Genomic DNA, 18822 nt, shown 5'->3' with positions numbered 1-18822 from the left:
GATAGAATGCATTTACATTATTTAAAACAAACAATTCGTTGTACATCAATAAATTATTTATTTTACCTAATAACGTTTCGTTTTAATGGTTCCCGTTCTATCAATAGTGTATCTACAATATGATTCCAAAAATACTAGGATAATAAATTGTCCTTTTGCAAAATTGAGCGATATCGATTCGAAAAATACAGCATGGGCAATGGCAGGCCTGGCTCACTCCGCGCGGTACATCCGATAATTACCTACAGCGAAGCGCCCCGCCGGCGGGTATTATATCAGTCGAGTGTCACGCGCGCGCCCGTCAGGACGCTGGCGTGCGTTGTAGTATGATTATAATTCTATGATCGAAGTATTATTTAAAAATGGACATAAAGAGAAAGAAATATTGTGCGGCGTTCGGGTGTTAAAATTCGAAAAGAAATCTACCGGATTTATCTTTTTTTTTCGCTTCCCAAAGATGCTGAAAGGTATGTTGGCCATGTAGGTAATCAATAATTCTTAGGATAGTATAGGAACCTAACCTACCATGACTACTGCTCAGAATTCGTTCGTTCGTTTCAGCCAAATGACGTCCACTGCTGGACAAAGGCCTCTCCCAAGATTTTCCATAATGAACGCATACTTACCTACATACGTACCTCATTACAAATAAGTAGATTAATTATTTTTTCACTAGACAGCAACCCTAACAGCGTAAGAAGAGTTCAGAGGCACGCGATAGAAAGAGACAAAACTTGTAGGTGAATAAAATTGTAGGTACGTAGTGCTGTGCGAGCTGAATTCCACTGTATCGCGTCGTAGCAAGACTCGCATTTATTTAAATCGTCTTGCGGAGTAATCCTTCTGTACCTGTACTATTACTTATTCTGTGGCAATGGGCATGCTAATGATACAAATATTTCACCTGGGGGTGTTTTTGCAATGTTGTTCCGTACCAGACCGTATCTACGTGACTTGGAACATGTTACTAGAGAACGCGGTTTAAGAGTAAGCGCACGTAAGAAACTATCCCTTGATGTAACCACGACTTTGTCATTTATTGAGAAATTAGAGAAAGATGCCGGGAATTATGAAGAAGATTATGTCATCCAGTAAACAGATGATGATATTATTCAGAAGAAAAGCCTGAACCTGGTTTATTACTTTTATTTTTATTTGAACAAGCTTGTCACTAATTCTAAGTTAGGAATGTTAAGTGTAATGTAGAATCTATTGTTTACGTTTCGGTCGACTGTACATGTTGCAAAAAACAGATTTGCTGAACTTGATCTACAAAATAAGGAGCTACCCACACGAACGTACCAGATTACAACTACTGAAATGGAATAATCCAATTTAAGACAAGTCACTGTGTTTGGCTTCAAACCGTACAAGCAAAAAATGTTCTCTGACTGACATTGCTCATATGATGTAGTAGAACTGGTAATACAATATTTTATGAAACTACACTAGTTCTTGTCCGCGGTCTTGCATGCGTGGTGTCCCATTTACCCCCAGGTAAAGTTGAAATTTCCATCCTTTCGTTGCCGACGATTCTCTATAAACGTTGTTTTGTACCTACTCGACATTCGATTCCATAGTTTTTAGAATAGTCGCGGTGAAAAATACGCAGATTTTTTTTGAAAATGACCTATATTTTCTCAAAAATGCTGTGCATTTTTTACCGGAACTATTAAGTCGCTTTCGGATGGACAACAAGTACAAATAAAACAGACGCATTTTTTGACGTCATGTAGAATGAGGACATCCTTTTCATTCTTCCCTAACAGGCAACACGGAGAAATATGCGAACATCAGGATCTCCCCAACCCATCTGGCCAGCGTGGAGAGTGTAGGCCAGTGCTTCATTTCCCTCTAGAAAAATAGAGGGATGTAATGGAGACTAAATCTGATGATGATGGTAATAAAGATGTTGAATGAGAAATTAATTAAATGTAAACTTCTCGCGAACAAAGTCGCGTTAAACCGCTAGTAATAATAGCCAGTAGTCAGAAAGTGACCGCAATTAATCTCCCATGCCAATATATTTTTAAGCTCGCGAAAGTTCGTGACATTGCGCAAGCGGTATCTAGATCAACGCGTCAGATGTTATCTTATCGACGCGTGCGCAGCCAAGGTCGCGCGTTTGGTCACCTTCGGCGCGGGTCACATGTGTGTGAACTTTTTGGTTTGGGATTTATTGGCGATATTTGGTAAACTGACACATGTAGATTGTTTAGAGAAATAGATTAATTAATAAACAAGCCTATGCATTTGCATTGATTTGCATGCTTGCATTGCTTATGCATGAGCGGAGACTAGCTTGTTCTTAATGTTCTGTTGAACAAAGTCTGCCGCCATATCAACAATGTCAATAGCACAGTTGTGTTTCAACAGATGGACGGATGAAGCTGGCTTCCACTTTTGGTCTAATTATCACTAACTTATCTTCATTTCAGCAGTACAGATAAAAAGACATGATGGCACATAAAAGTACATTATGTATTTCGCATGGAAAAGGCCTCTACTTATCTACGGGGTGGTTCGAACCATACTCCAGTTCAGTGAGGATTATTGGGAGGCGTGTATAGATTAGTAAATAACCAGGATAAATAAGTATCACTTAGTACTTTTTGTAAGAGGTGCTTGCACTGACATTTAAAATTAAATCTCTAAATGGTATCAAGATATGCCTAATCGGTTGGTGGTCCTATCACGTTCTGCGATCGCCGAAAATTGAATTTTAGATGCATTTAATTAGATGTTTGCAAACTTGATGATTATCGTATGTGATGGATAGAGCTAGATGCCTACGATTGGACATTATTAATCAAATATTGAATGTGCGTATCATAAAATCGTTTTGGTCTGTTATTGAACGTTCAATTATATCAATGTGTAGGTTTAATCGTTTAATGTGGACCTTCATTGAAACTCGTTTTTCGGGAAATGGTTTCATGACTAAGTAAGTCATTAATTGGTCGTATTTAAGAATTAAAAATAGATTAATTGCAGCAGATTGGCGGCTGGCCATAATTTCACCGGCCAGTAGCGCAGGTCATGGCCTAACTTCGTTTAGAGCAACGTTCCAAAGAATCTTCTTTATGTGTCTAAAAGATTGAAGGACAGAGAAAACTAAGTTTCTTTATTATACCTTGTCAATTTTATTAGAAGAGAGAGAAAGGGGCTCTTTCAAATATGTATACGTATAAAAAGAGTTCGAATTAAAGTCGATTTTCGAACTTCTATATTCTTCAGATTAAAATTCGTTGCGGATTCCAAGCTGTAAGATAAGTCGATAAGTAAGAGTTGATAAGTCTGTAGGTGTACTTGTAGAGGTACATACGTAGATATGTATCTTTAAATAAGCATGTTGTTTATAGTCTCAATTTCTTTACCAAGGTCAAATGTCACGCGCAGGACTTTTTGCAACCCATTGTTACCGTTTTATTAATCGCCGCAACGACTTGTGTGACAGACAGTGATCTGCAAATCTGCGAGCATTCATGCGTCGATTTTGACAAATGGAGGCGTAGCGGCCGTCAGAACACGCCCTTGCGCCCGCGCCGATCGCGTGACCCGAAGTGCTTTAAAGTAGGTTTGTTTGTGGTTATGACTGTATTACTGAGACAGATCTGGTTGACAGATCTTAATAAGTACTTACATGGGTTAAGAACACTTCTGAATCTTTTTTAAAGAAATGCCGTCATATTTCGAGTCGTTACAGACTGCAAACTTTTTATCGGCCGTAAAAAAGTCTGCTTCTATTTGGATGAGGATTCGGCCGATACCAAGTCGGTGTAATGTGCGTCCTACTCTCATACTTGTTCTTTACTGATTAACAGCGAAATCTTCATCTTCATCATCATTTAAGCAACAGGACGTCCGCTGCGGAACATAGGCCTCCCCCAATGATTTCCATTTTACAGGCAGACGCTGGAAATCTTATTGATGTTTACCTAATGATTTTCTTAAATAAGTCAGAATCAATTCGAACTCTACTCCCAATAATTATTGGTAGTCACTCATAAAATGCATAAGGCCTTATGATTTACCTTCTCTTATTGCAAAACCTTCCTGCCTATTAGCTCCAAACTCCAGTAGCGGAAAACATGAGTCAGATAAGTACTAACTAAACTTTTGCGCTGACGTCATTGGTTTAAATGCATTAGTATGACCTATCCCGGACTCGAAATACTTTCAGCTTAGTCATGGTTTGTATTGTTCGTTTTAGATATTTTCTGGTTCAAATTTGTCAAGGTCCATCCGCCCACATCCGTCTTCGTCCAAGACTTGAAGTAGACACCGTGGGAACTCTATTTACTGTATTAATAATACAAAACGATTACGTACGTTACATATAGTAAGTATATTGGTACTTAGCACCGAACAATGTGTTATTGTAATCCGATTCTGTGAAATTTCGAAATAGGTAACGAATTGTCGTACTTATCTTAAATGAGATATTTTTAATTAAATAATCTACATACAATTAATCAGTTTCATCAATTTTCTAAGGTCTATTCCAATTTGAGCACCTGGATTGACCACCCAGGTGATCAAAGTGGTTAGTGAACTCCAGGCGACACTTTCGTGTCCTTTGATCACCCATGGATTATAATGTAACTCATTAATAAACGTCGCGTTAAGACCCGTGTCTTACTATTTTAATTCACCCATGGATTAGACGTCCACATTGATCATCTGGCTGATCTTACTCGTATCCATGGGTGATCAAAGGACACCAAAGTATCTCCGAGTCCACTTTGATCACCTGGGTGGTTAATCCAGGTGATCAAAGTGGAAATTGGAATATACCTTTTCTAAGCCCTTTGAAGCAATATCTGTAAGTTGGTCAAAAATTCAGCTCTACATAATTGTCTATTATAACGACTTTTTTTTGCATTGTAATATAAATATTTGGAACTACTCAGATTAGCGTTACCGATAGATGGACATAAAAGGCGAAAATGCTTAAATAACCTTAAAATATTTAATTAAACCTCAATAAAAAACATTCGAGAGATGCTACGTCCATCAACGTAATCTTCCTATGTCCTATATGTATGTACCTACCTATTGTAACAGTAATGTATAAAACAAACTGGATTAACGATAGCAAATAAACGATAACAAAACTTCACTGTCATCGTTACCACAACTTTTCGTTGATTAGGCAATATTTAGGCGTCACCATGATTCAATGTACTACTAGTACCTACCTACATACACTCAACATCAAATAAACCGCACCTTCCGCGACGCGAACTTTAAAGATTTTCTTCTGACACAATCATGGTACCCCAACAATATTGGTTAGTGGTTATTTGAAAGCCCAATAAATATCCTTAAAGAAAAATACATTTAATTTCTAAATAAATGATTAACATTTACCATAATTGTGACTTGAAAATAGACCTCACTTTGGGCTCACCTCTGGGATCAATTAGACCAATTTTTATGGTTATAAAACCAAATAAAGATCTCACATGTCCTCTTTAACTATAGCGTAACTACCTATTTTTTGAAGAAGTGACTCTGGATCCTTGTAAAGACACATTTTTGGGGTTAAAACCTTTCCTTTAATGAAATGAAGTTTAGAACAAGGCTTTCAAATGGTACCAATGTTGGTGGGAAGTGGGGATGCATACGTTTGATAAGTGCTTGTCGCGGGAGGTGCGATTTATTTGATGCCGAGTGTATTAACAATTTTGAAATATAATGCTTACTATCTCATTCCTAGATAAATAAAATACATATAATAAAAATAAAATATTTTATTTGTTGCTGAAAATAATTCCAATGTTTGTACATTGGAAATATTTTCTGTATACTCTTAGCTCCTACACAAATAAATGTTACATGTGTTCACGTGAATTTCATTGCAAATACTACGAAGGAAATAAATTAATTACTTTATTTAGTTAGACAAATCGAAATCTAAGCAACTACGCTTAAAGTTAGTCGATAATAAACTAAATCAAACTGGCACGTAAACTTTTGATTTAAGCTTTTTTGTTTCATTCATAGACACTTATAAAGTAACCCCCTAATAAAATTTACACGCTCGTTGAACAGTGTTTTAAAGTGACGTTTAGTATGGAAATGTCATTTCAAAATTCAAAACAGTGTTCAACAACTGTGTATCTTTTTATTAGTAAGGGGTTAAATAAGTAGTGAAAAACAAAACAACAACATGTTTTACGAGACGACAAGTTTTAAAGGACTGTTTTGCATGATCATAAAATTTTTACTGAATAAAACGACGAAAAGGTTTCTATAAGTCGCCAGTGTTGTGGGCGTAAACGTCAACTTTATGGATAACTAAATTAAAAGATCTCGGACCCAAGGCTGTTCATTAATTCGAAATTTATCGATACTACAAGTACGATTTGCTTGACACCCACGGCCCATGTGTTATTCGTTACCTGCATATGTTATTGCGATACCTAACTAGTTTACATACCACGTTCGTTTCTACATAGCTTTTAAAAGTACTTTTGCTCCAGATGTGTCAATTTAACGTTAGCAGGTAATGTATTTAGTGTTTGCTAACACGATTATCGTTTCGTATAATCTCCGATAACCTTATAAAAAATGGTATTTAGCATAGTTTCGACACGATATTAAAATTCTATGTGAAAATTGTAGACGCCCCCCACGTCATATCGGTTAAAAATCGGTGATAAGAGAAAGGTGAAATCAATAACAATATGATGTTAAAAATTCGTTACTAGGTATGCATATTTTTAATTGGAGCAACTACTCGTATTATGTGATGACAAATTATTACCTCGTACATTAACTTTATTATCTCTAATGTTTATCGAACTTTCCTAGGTCATAAAAACGAATGTTGTATTCCCCGTTTTCTAAACTTTTTATATCATCTATGAATTCAGCTGAAATATAATATTTTCCAAGTTGGGTAGGTACGTAATGCTTTAAAAATTCCTTAGGAGCACACAGGCTCAACCTTATTTTGACTATAACCATAACCGGCGGCGTTTTTTGTATGGAGTTGTGGACTTCCAACTCCATACAAAAAACGCCGGTTACGGTGTATGTATGGTGTATGGGTAACTTTTGAAGTTTGTTAAAGTAAGATGGTGCAACGCAGCCTTAGGAGTAGAACCAACCGACCTTTGTAAATAAAATTACTCTAGTTCTTATATTCATCGCTTATCATCTTGTTGCCTACATTTCCACATTATGCAAAATAATGAAACTAGACCTAGGCCGGTTCTTTTGCGTTATTCGAAAACTAAGGCCAGCCAGTGTTTTAATCGGAGTATCGCTATTACTCATTCTGACGGTGAATGTAGGGCCGTGACCATTGGCGAAATGTCACTCAAAACTTTAAAATGGCCAATAATAAAATAGAATAGTTTTTATTTGAAAGAAAGGTATACCTACAAGCAGGCAAGCTATAGGTACATACAGAAAGAAACACAAGTAGTCCAGTCAATAAAGCATTATAGATGGAAATCCATGGAACACAATTTCTGACTTTGGGACTTTATTTAGACTAGTTAGGAGGTGAACATAGCAAAAGTCCCCGCCCTTAGCCCTTGAGCCGGCGGGGTGAGGGGGGTTTAAAGGTACCACTTTTCGGTTTTTCGCTTAATCCTCGGAAACTATGCGTCCTAGTGACATGACTACTATGAACCAAAAAAAGCTTATTCAATTTGCTACAGGTGAGATAGTCAAGTTTTTCTATATCTTGTATAGTTTTTGCGGCATCTGCTCTAGAAGGTCTGTAATATTGGAAATTTTATTTTTGTCTTACATGTTCCCATCAGGAGAAAATCGACTAAATCAACATTGAGCAAATATTTTAGACATGTGGAAGCATGTTAAGCCTAGTTCCAGGGAGGGGACTGCACTGTGCGTATATTTAGACGAAGCAATTGGAGCCACTTTTGACTCCTCATCACTAAAAAACTACTGTGCATTAACACTTCAAATTTGGCTCATGTGTTGAGACTTGCAAGATAAACAATAGCTTCAAATGTCATAAATATACCTCACACGGTTCTTTAGGTATTGACGTCCAAAAATCTACATATCTGACTTATAAACCAAATTCTAACTAACTTCCAGATGACCTGGAAGGTTCAAATTTGGCATCCAGATAGGTAGATGTGTAAATACAAAGGAACAAATAAAAAACCAGTAAATTTTAACATTTCACAGGTGATAGATAGATTTTAGTGTTCTAAATTTCGATTTTTGAACGTTAATACCTAAATAACCGTTTGAGGTATATTTATGAAATTTGAAGCTGATGTTTATCTTGCGAGTCTCAATACATGAGCCAAATTTGAAGTGTTAATGCACAGTAGTTTTTGAATGATGAGGAGTCAAAAGTGGCTCCAATTGGGTCGTCTAAATATACGCACGGTGCAGTCCCCTCCCTGAAACTAGGCTTAACATGCTCCCGCATGTCTAAAATGTTTGCTTAATGTTGATTTAGTCGATTTTCTCCTGATGGGAACATGTAAGACAAAAATAAAATTTCCAATATTATAGACCTTCTAGAGCAGATGCCGTGAAAACTATAAAAGATATAGAAAAACTTGACTATCTCAGCTGTAGCAAATTGAATATACTTTTTTTGGTTCATAGTAGTCATGTCACTAGGAAGCATAGTTTCCGAGGATTAAGCGAAAAACCGAAAAGTAGTACCTTTAAACCCCCCTCTCCCCGGCGGCTCAAGGGCTAAGGGCGGGGACTTTTGCTATGTTTACCTCCTAACTAGTCTAAATAAAGTCCCGAGGTCAGAAATTGTGTTCCACGGATTTCTCTCTACACCGTCGTTAAAGCATTCATTGACTGGACTAAAGTGGACAGATAGCTGCTTGCGCCGCGCCCCTCTGACAAAAAGGCTCAGCATACATCAAGACCGCGCCAGGGCTTGTCTCGAAACAATTTTTATTAAGTTACTTTTCATAGAATACTTGTTCTTGATGTGATCTTTATGTCAGTAACATTCCTAGAATCAAAAGTATGAAGCTACAGTGACGTCTGACATGACTCGAAGATCAGCGATAAGATATAGGCAATCGTAGTTAAAGATACTCGTATTTTAAACAACCTATTCTGCTCGTAGAGGCTTCTTCCTTCCTCAAACTTATTCAAAACGAATTCTGAATGAAATCGAAGTGCACAAGCGTTAAAATAATCGCAACAGGTGGTCTCTTACTGAACCGAACAAAAAACAAGTGAACGCGTTCTCACGGAAACTCAAAAGGCTAAAAAGCAAAAAGTTTGGAAGCTTCATTATCCTGTACTCACTTACCACATCCCCTTGGACCGGATTAAGCGCCGGAGGCGGCACCTGGCGGGTTGCGCAAACGCAATGTGTCGCAAAACTCTGCATCGGCAAAATGTAGAAGGTAAACAAAAGACTGGCGTTTCGAAAATTCTAGATTTTTGGATACATGGTAAGGAATTTTGTTTCGAGATGGTTTTGATTAAGTGACTTGTCTGCATGGCTTATTACTTTAGCTTGCCCGCCTGGTCCCAATGACAATGCGACTATTTATGAGCTTTACTTATCAGTGAGTAGGTAATGAATGATACTTATTACATGACCTACATATATTTTTTATATTGATTTATGCAAATCATACAAATATTGCAATTGAGATTGATATAATTTTGTGGGTAAATCCCATCAAAACAATAAGATTACCTAAACTACATTTTTCAAAAATTTAAACTACTGATAAATATCAATCCTTTAGTTAATTTGTAACTGATAACTTTGATTAATAATGAAATGAAACGTTTAAATTAAATGTATGAACCTGCTCTACCTAGCGTCATATCACCGGTGTTTGCATTGATAGGCGTTACTAAACAAAATGATTCATGTTACGATGGCATTCCCTCGCGGGTACAGCATAATATCATTACTCTTATGTAACGCTAATGGTCACTGAATAATTTAATTATAGTACGACTATGTAGCGAATGGACGTTGATGGCCGCGAAAACATTAATAATTAATGATTAAACGAACTTAAAAAGTGAAGTTCTATCATAATTATGCGAGGGCTTTGTCCGAAGAGATTAGAAAAAAACACAACTGGCATAAAGAGACAACCCGGGATGGTTGTTCGCATTATGGTAATGTGTAACGATGATCTTCCGTTCGTCGTTGAACCGCTTGAACGACGTTCAGCACCCCATATCTTCTGCTCCAATTTATTTATTTTCTTCAGCAAATGTTCCTTATCCTCATTTGACGTTTTTCGTTCGGCATTTTGACGACACAAAAACACTATTTTTAACACTGGGTACGTATTTAAGTAGAAGAAGTGCGAACTGGCAGAGCACTGAATCGTGACTGACGACGGATACCAATGTCAAATGGGATGTAAACTGAGATACCCACAAAAAAAAAAAAAAAAAAAAATATCCTCAACTAACAGTGCGTAAACTGGCATCACCGTACGTGATACTACATAGTTCTTATTTCTAATCTCGAGGACAAAGCACGAGCATAATAACACAGTCTTTCTGTTACTAGCATTTCCTTGTGCTTGAAGAGGAATGACTGTAAGTTATTTTTTTTGTATATTAATGATTTTAACCCAAAATACTTTACAAAAGAATTAATTATTACAAGTAGGTATAATTATTTATTTAAAATTACTCTGTGAAGGTTACCATAACACTAAAAGATGGGTTATTCTAACTTTTACTTTACCTATTGTTTATTAGTATCGTTTTTACAATATGTGCAACCATCTTTCTCAAGTTAAGTAAGAACATAAAACAATGATTAAAAAGTTGTTAACATTGTAACATTGTAACTCTCATAACACATTGACATTTTATGTTATTCACGTGCGCCATTATATCACGTTGTAGGTATTTAAACTAATTTCGCAAGTAAAACCTTTGAATTCCAATAAAAAGCCTGTTATTTAAAAATACTGTGCCAAATAATCAGATATTGCAAATTGCAAAGATCGTCGTTTAAAACTGACCTTGGTTATGTCATACAATACTCGAATTTTCCGCCGCCCCAATAATATTGGTTTATACTTTATGCTTGTAGGTATAGTACTACATTACTGATTTTATGATAAGACCCTATTTGCATAATGTTTTTAATAATATAATTTCATCAACATGTCTGTGTTGTTTTATGAAGGTTGAAGTTTCTTCTTTATGATTCCTTAGTTTATACATAGGTACCTAAGGATAAATCTATTTGATAAAATAAATAATAAATAAATAAATATCTTTGGACAATCTCACACAGCGCCATCTAGCCCCAAAGTAAGCAATTAATATGCTTGTGTTATGGGTGCTAGCTTAACGGATATACTACTCATATACTTTTTTTTTTTAATATATATGTTACGGTTAAAGATAGGTGTGAACATAAACTTAAGATTAGCCGGCTAAACTTAAGTTTATCTTCGAGAAGCAGCTAAAGTTCGATAACATGTTAGTTTGCGTCGTGATATTCCATCTTTAGCCGGCTAATGTGCACATTAGCCAAAACGAAACGGCTAAAAATGTATTCTATGGGCGCGCCCGGCCGGCGGAGGGCTTGAGGGGGCGGCGGGGAGACAACGCGCATTTTGTAATTTTAAATACCTACAGAAGATCCTTTAATGACCAAATGGTTCCTTATTATTTTATTTTAATGATTAGGTAGATATTATTTTAAGTAATTAATATTTTGTTATTGTAATAATTGTAATTTTGAATACCTACATAGGTACATAAAAGTATGTGTAATGAAAGTGATTATTTTTTAATAAAGTTTTCGTGTCAAAATAGTAAACATTATTACGTTGTTTCCTTTTCCATTTCCTTCTACATTTTTAGCCAAGGGCCTGCGGTTACACTTAAGTTTAGCCGGCTAAAGATAGAAGAAACTAACATTAACACCTCGTCGAAAATAAACTTAAGTTTAGCCGGCTAATCTTAAGTTTATGTTCACACCTATCTTTAGCCTAATACCAAGTAAACATTTATTTTTCTTTTTTTCTTTCACATATGTAGCTATAATGTTTTTTCATTTTATCATAATTCAATCAGTTATTGATGATGAGATTACATTACAATAGGTACTCGTGATGTTACTTGTACATGCAATAATGTTGCTTAATCACTCGATTAAGGATTTAGGGTAATGTAGTACCTACTTTGGTGGATAATATACTTCGTCACAAAGATGAAACTGCAGAATATGAATTGAATGAAAAGTCAAGTAAGTAATTATTACCTTATTGCATGTAAATTGTGAGGTTAACTTTGTTTGTAAATGAAGAAAGGGCTTAATATTCTTAGGCTGGATTGCACCATTTCTGGCTGGCTTGATTCATCTTATTTTAACTTTAACAAACGTCAAAAGACTGTCAAACTCCATTAAAAACACCGGTTATGATTATAGTTACGGTTAAAGTATTTACTATGACACTAGAGTTCACTAGATTGCGTATGAATCTATAAATAACCAGGCACGTTGAGAAACTGCAAAAAAAAACAAAACTTTGATTTACATCGATCAGCTGGCTCAAATTTGGGTCAGCGCATGTTTTCGAAAGTAGTCCATCCAGATTCCGAGTAAATAAAGGCCATTATTTGGCTGAAACACGGCGACATGTCATGTCATGTTGCGTGTGCTGGCTGGTGTTGATGGGATGCTAATAATTAAATAAAAATATTTTAATTTTGGAGGCTTTAGGCAATTCCCGGTGCTAATTGTTTTATTATACTTTAGGGTTCTGTATTCGAATTAAGTTAAGCGGCTGTCCCCCATAAAAGGATTTTTATAGATTTTCACGTAGGAAAGGGCGCCTCAACCAATTTTTTTTTAGTATAAGCTGTGATAAATAGGTACAGGCAGCATAGAAAAAGAGCTGTTAAAATAGGGTTACTGGAAGATTTATTTTAGAAATTATCGACTAGAATCTGACAAAGCAATTTTTCTGACACATCCAATTTGTTTCGATCTTACGTCTTAGTTTTAATGCAGTATTTCGTATGTTACTTATCCTTAAATCCAAGTTCCTAACTCTATTTACAACTGCATTTAAACAGATGTTTAAGCCATTTACGATCCTTACGAGATAATAAATCTTCCCACAGACAGATTTCAACAAGGCTTAATTACTCAAAGTAGGTATTGCATTTCATTTGCCGAGTTTGATTGACGTGAGGTTTGCGTCCATCCAGACGTCTTTTGAGTTGAAATTAATTATGTGCCTAATAAAGTCGAAACTAAACTCTGTTATAAGTGTTTTAAATAAATATTAATAAACTATTGAATAATAATAATACGGAGGTATAAAGTATTTATGAGTCTCGAGATTATTAAAACTTATTAGATGCATTTTTCATTAGCAACAAAAAAAAAAATTGACGTCACCTCGATATTGAGATTTTATAGCCAAAGCCGCAGGCTATGCTTTAAGCTTTATTGCCTCATATTTTTTGCACATGACTGTACTTTAATAATGCAAATAATAGCTGCAGTATGCAGCCTGAAATCCGGATTATTTAAAAACGACATTGACACGCTGAGAATTTGGCTGCACTGTTTTATTCTTATCAAGGGCTCATTTTATATGCCTACAACCTACATAACTCATTATGTTATGTAATAAATATTTCGATGAAAGATTCTGTTTTTACCAATTGCGTGCTGACTTTTATGGAAACCTTTGCTCAGATGTAGGACATAGAAAAAGTAGTAACTTATAGAGTTAAGATGCCACATTTTCTTCTAGATATGATTCTTTCTTCTTGATTGAAATGATTTTCTAGTAAAGACTGGCACCTCAATAGCGCTTATCAATTGGTATCTGATAATGATATGACTTAAAATGATGACTTTAACTTTTTGTGCTTTAACTTTTTTGTCATTGGCTCTATCTAAAAACATTATCTTTCTTTCCCAACGTAGCAAAAAAGTTTCATTTGGTTAGTCGTCATAGGTGACCGGGAAGAAACCAGGAGATTTGGACCTTACTTTTATGTTACTAGGCCAGTCTATTTAATTACCGAAACAAAAATATAAAGCAACACGGTATGATACAGCTACAAAACATAAATATAATTCAATAATCCATTGATACTAGATAATCCATTTAATCTATTGCTGTTATAGATTTAGGTCATACAAGAATTGTGTGGATGACCTTATTTTCATTAAGTAGACCATTTAAATATTAACTGATCGTATAGCCAAAACCTTGCCGTATTTTATAGTTTTAGCAATGATTTTATGGGTTCATCAAGATAGAGAAGAATTTAGATCAAAGTTGCAAGCTATCTGCATACAATATATTCCAAAGATTAGATCAGTGATACCTCCATATAGGTAGGTTTTCTTTCGAAATTATGAATATAATGGATTTTTAACATATGAGGTTGAGTTGATCGAAAAGTAGATTTTAAACATTCTTGTAAGTTATGGAATTCAAAGTAAAGTTTTTCGTCCGATTTTTCTCGTGTCCATTTGAAAAGTTTTCTCAAAGCGTTGATTAAGGATTAAGGCTACTTACATTTCAATTATTATTATTTGGGATTTATTTATTAGTGTAGTGTAGTTAGGTATATCTTGGAAAGAGTTTTCAAAGATAAAATATAATAAAAACTTTAAGGTTATTTTTGCTGTTAACATTTTATTGATAAAGTTGCAGACTAACCCCGCACCAATCGGGAAGGTACTAGGGAACTTTTGAGAGGTCTCATGTCTTATTCGTAAGTATTTCTAGGACATTTCCTTTGAAATCTATTTTATTTTCGCTTTACCAGTCCTAAAAAGCTCACGTAGCAGGAGTTGTACTAAGCATTTTGAAAGTCTAAATAAAATAAAATATTTTTGACTTTGATTTACCTAGCTACCTAAACCTAGCCTAATTACAACAATGATGTAACGTCTTAGAGCAATAGGTACGTACTCATATCGCATTAAGTATGACATAATGATCAAGAGACCTTAAGTAAAACAAAACCACACCTAAGTGATCTCAATATTCTTGATCGGTATTGCAAAACAAATTTGCATTATATTTCAAAGGAACGAATCGAAATCGTATGAAGTCCAGGGCCGGAACAGATTGTCGCCTCAGGCTTGCCGTTTTAAGGAAACATTACTTTTTGTTATCCCCTTAGGGTGTGTTCACAATGCCATGTCACATATGTATGTGAGACGTGCATCCAACGTGAAACCTTGTGAAACACAGGTTGGTTTTTGTGCGTTTACGTAACATTGGCGAAATCATGTTTCTCAAAACCAAATCGTTGCCAAAATAAAAGAAGAAGAAGAAGAAGATGGTTTTTGTGCAGGCGCACTTCACGTTATGTCAAAATACCTTTAAGCCATGCTTTTATGCATTAATTCATAGACCATTTGCTACCAAATTAAAATTCAACCATACCGCAATTTCTTTTATGTGCTGACTGGTGTATTTTTTAGTGCAAAAGTTTGTGAAGAATGATAGTTGTTTGTCTTTTCATGCGCAAAATTTTCTGGACGGATTTTGATGAGACTTTATACGTATATAAATAAATAAATAAATAAAAATTCTTTATTTCAGACAATTTTTAAAAGTCCATATTAAACGGGTTCGAAAATAAACATACACACAAACAATTATAAATTCAAAAACTTGTACCCTGTGCAGAGACGGACCATCATGGGGGTGGATAAGGCCCCGTGATCAGTCTCTGCACAAGACACTTCCATAGCGGCGATGTGTATCTGTCCGCTAGGGTCCTCAGAATGCTGTTGTGACTGGCTCGCACCCTGGTAATAAGGGATACAGATTTCTTACGTATTATGGCGCTAAACCCGTCTGTATGATAATCCGCAAACATCCCTGATGCGCTACAAAAACGAGGCAGTCTCAACAGCATCCTGAATATATTATTATATTGGACGCGCAGGGCCTCAAGCGATCTTTTGGTATACCTGACCCACAGGTTTCCCGTGTACATGCTCTGGCAGTATGCTTTAAAAAGTGTAACCTTTACTTGGTCTGCACAACGGGAGAACCTGCGAGCCAACATGTTACCCCTTACCGCCAGAGCCCTGCGCTCCCTTTCAATGTCTGCATCATCCTTGAGGTCACTGGTAATAATATGTCCCAGATATATCCCAGATATATATGTATATGCCTCCTACGATAGGATAGGACATACCTAGACAGGCTATAACATAAAGCTATTTTTTTCTTTCCACAATGTCGTTCACTCTCCGCGTGTATGAACACGCTCTTAAAGTAATTTACTTATGCATATTAAGCGATTTACTGGCTAATTAATTACAGTATTATTAACACTTTCAGTTATTAAAATGCATGAGGTAAAAATTAAATTATGCGTCACTTGCTGTTTGCGATTTTGACATTGGTATTGTAGGTCAGTGCTTAGTCTATCATTATATTCGAGAATGTAACATGTTGAATTTTCTTCGTAAACTTAAAAATCTAGGAGTTTTTTTAATCTTTGGAACCTATATGTATTAGCTATAGTAGTGTTCTCTTTGTCTGGGTGTCCACGGAAGACCAGCGTCGTGGCATTATCTACTGAGATGCTACGACACCATGCTGAGTGGATACCTTTTCAGTATCTTTGTAATTACTTACTCGTTAAATATTTTTTAAGTATTGTTGTAAGTTAAGTGTATTGTCGATGATACTGAATAAACATTTTTTCTTTCTTTCTTCTATATGTTGATAAAAGGTTAGGTTTTGATAAAACAACTTGAATTCAATGCAATGTATGCAAGGACTCGATCCCTGCCCAAAGCAAACATATTATATGTGTAATAATTTTACCTGTTTGTATTGGTCTGAGTGTGTGTTCCGCCATGAGTAGGATATTTAGGAACCTACTTAGCAAGTTTATATCCGTTGTAAAGTTTATACAAGTTTTAGTCTGTAACTAGATTGCTCACCTAGATTAGCCGAGGGATAAAATATTTAATATTAATTTAATAGCAACAATAATCCTTAGGCTCTACAATTGATTGCTTCGGCACTAAGCACCATTTAAGCTGATTTCGGCCCTGGTCACTAAGGTCGTGCCAATATGTACCCCCGGGCTATGAACACATTCGTACCTTATCTGCCCATTTAGATAAGTTGAAGGCAAATCGATCAATTTGCTCGAGTGCATTTCGCTAAGGCTGAGTTGCACCACCTAACTTTGACCGTAACTATGACGATAACCGGTGTATTTTGTATGGAGTTTGACAGATTTTTGACGTTTGTCAAAGTTAAAGTAAGATGGTGCAACTCACCCTAAGTGTCGGTGTTAAAAAAGTCGTTAATATAGGTAACTTGAGTAACGAGTTTCAATTTCAAATTGCATGTTTTAACTAAAGTATGATTTGTCTTTCCAGATGCTATTCATTAATTTAACAATTTACATTGTTGTTTTCAGAAATCTACAATCAATAGTGTAAAAGTATAATGTGTTCGGTGGACCGCCAACTCTTGAGGGTCTCTTCCTTGGGGGCTTTTGTCCAGAAGTGGACATCCTTATTGTCCAGCTGCTGTTGACGTACTTTGGCTGAAAGGAATGTCGTAGTAATGTGTTGAGAGCTTTAATCTCCGTTTCAGTAGATCATTACCATATTTTTTAATTGATACAATCGATAGATCCATAGTCCAGAGAAAAGACGAGGGTGGGACTGCCATATCGAAGATTCAGAATTCGAATTGCGGTATTCATAGTGAGTTTATATTTCAATTAGGCTGGGTTGCACCATCTTACTTTGACTGTAACAAACGTCAAAAATCTGTCAAACGCTGTACAAAAAACACCGGTTATCGTAACAGTTACGGTTAAAGTTAGGTGGTGCAACTCAGCCTTAATGTAATTTTCCTATTTTGGTTGGGTTATTTCGAGCTTTTGATTGATTTTGAGAGGCCACTTTGACTTGTCTGATTGTGATTGAGCCATTACACACCTAAACCGATTGTAACTTAGAAGAGAAACTAAATTACCAAATTATCGCGAACTCTACACGTGTTTCGAATTTTGGCGACCTGTAAATTCGTAAATCGATCGTTATCTTATCAGGTTTATCGCAGGGACACGACAATTGAAAAACATCGCGAAAATACACTTGGCGATGTTACGTATACAAAAAATATGTTATCGTTTTCTTCGGGACAGTGTATTTCATGACGCAAATATTTGCTATAATCGAGAACACCCTGAGAGCATACATATTGTATAAGTAGCTTAGTTGTACACTTTTATTTATAGCTAAAAGTTGAATAAGTAATTCTGACTTGATCAAATATAGCTACGATAGAGTTTTAGCTTTTTCCTTACCTTCTTATTAATTAGATAAAAAAGTACCTCAGGTAAAAAGGTCTCAGATCATAGAAGGGAAAGGTACACATTCACGTAGATCTTTTGTTTTTCATTCGTTTTGCAGGGCCTAGCTAGATGTTCAGCTTGGAACTCTTCCCATTTTCTTCTGATAGATTTCGTAGTGATTTCCGTTTTCGTTGCGGACTCTTTAACTTACCCCGGGGACGGAAAATTTCAGGAATTTGCAACATGAATTGACCAGTCTCCGAAAGTAGCACGGTGATTGCTGACTGACATCAGCTAAGGATACCTATTAGTAAGCTACGTTAGTGTATTTTCCACCATTCAACACATTAACAGGAACGTTTTGTCAATAAATTCTTTGTAATAAACGAGTCTAGCACGACTTTCGCACCATTCACGTATGCAATCCGTAAGACAAAACTGCATCTATAATTAATGCAGTTGTGCAGTGTAATACGGTATACGCGACCCCTTTGTTCAGCTTCAGATAGGCATAGATTATGGCCGATTGCC

This window comes from Ostrinia furnacalis, unplaced genomic scaffold (assembly GCF_004193835.3).
Source record: "Ostrinia furnacalis isolate ACB-3 unplaced genomic scaffold, ASM419383v2 OfSCF3133, whole genome shotgun sequence".
NCBI lineage: Eukaryota > Metazoa > Arthropoda > Insecta > Lepidoptera > Crambidae > Ostrinia > Ostrinia furnacalis.
This window is presented reverse-complemented; position numbering follows the sequence as displayed.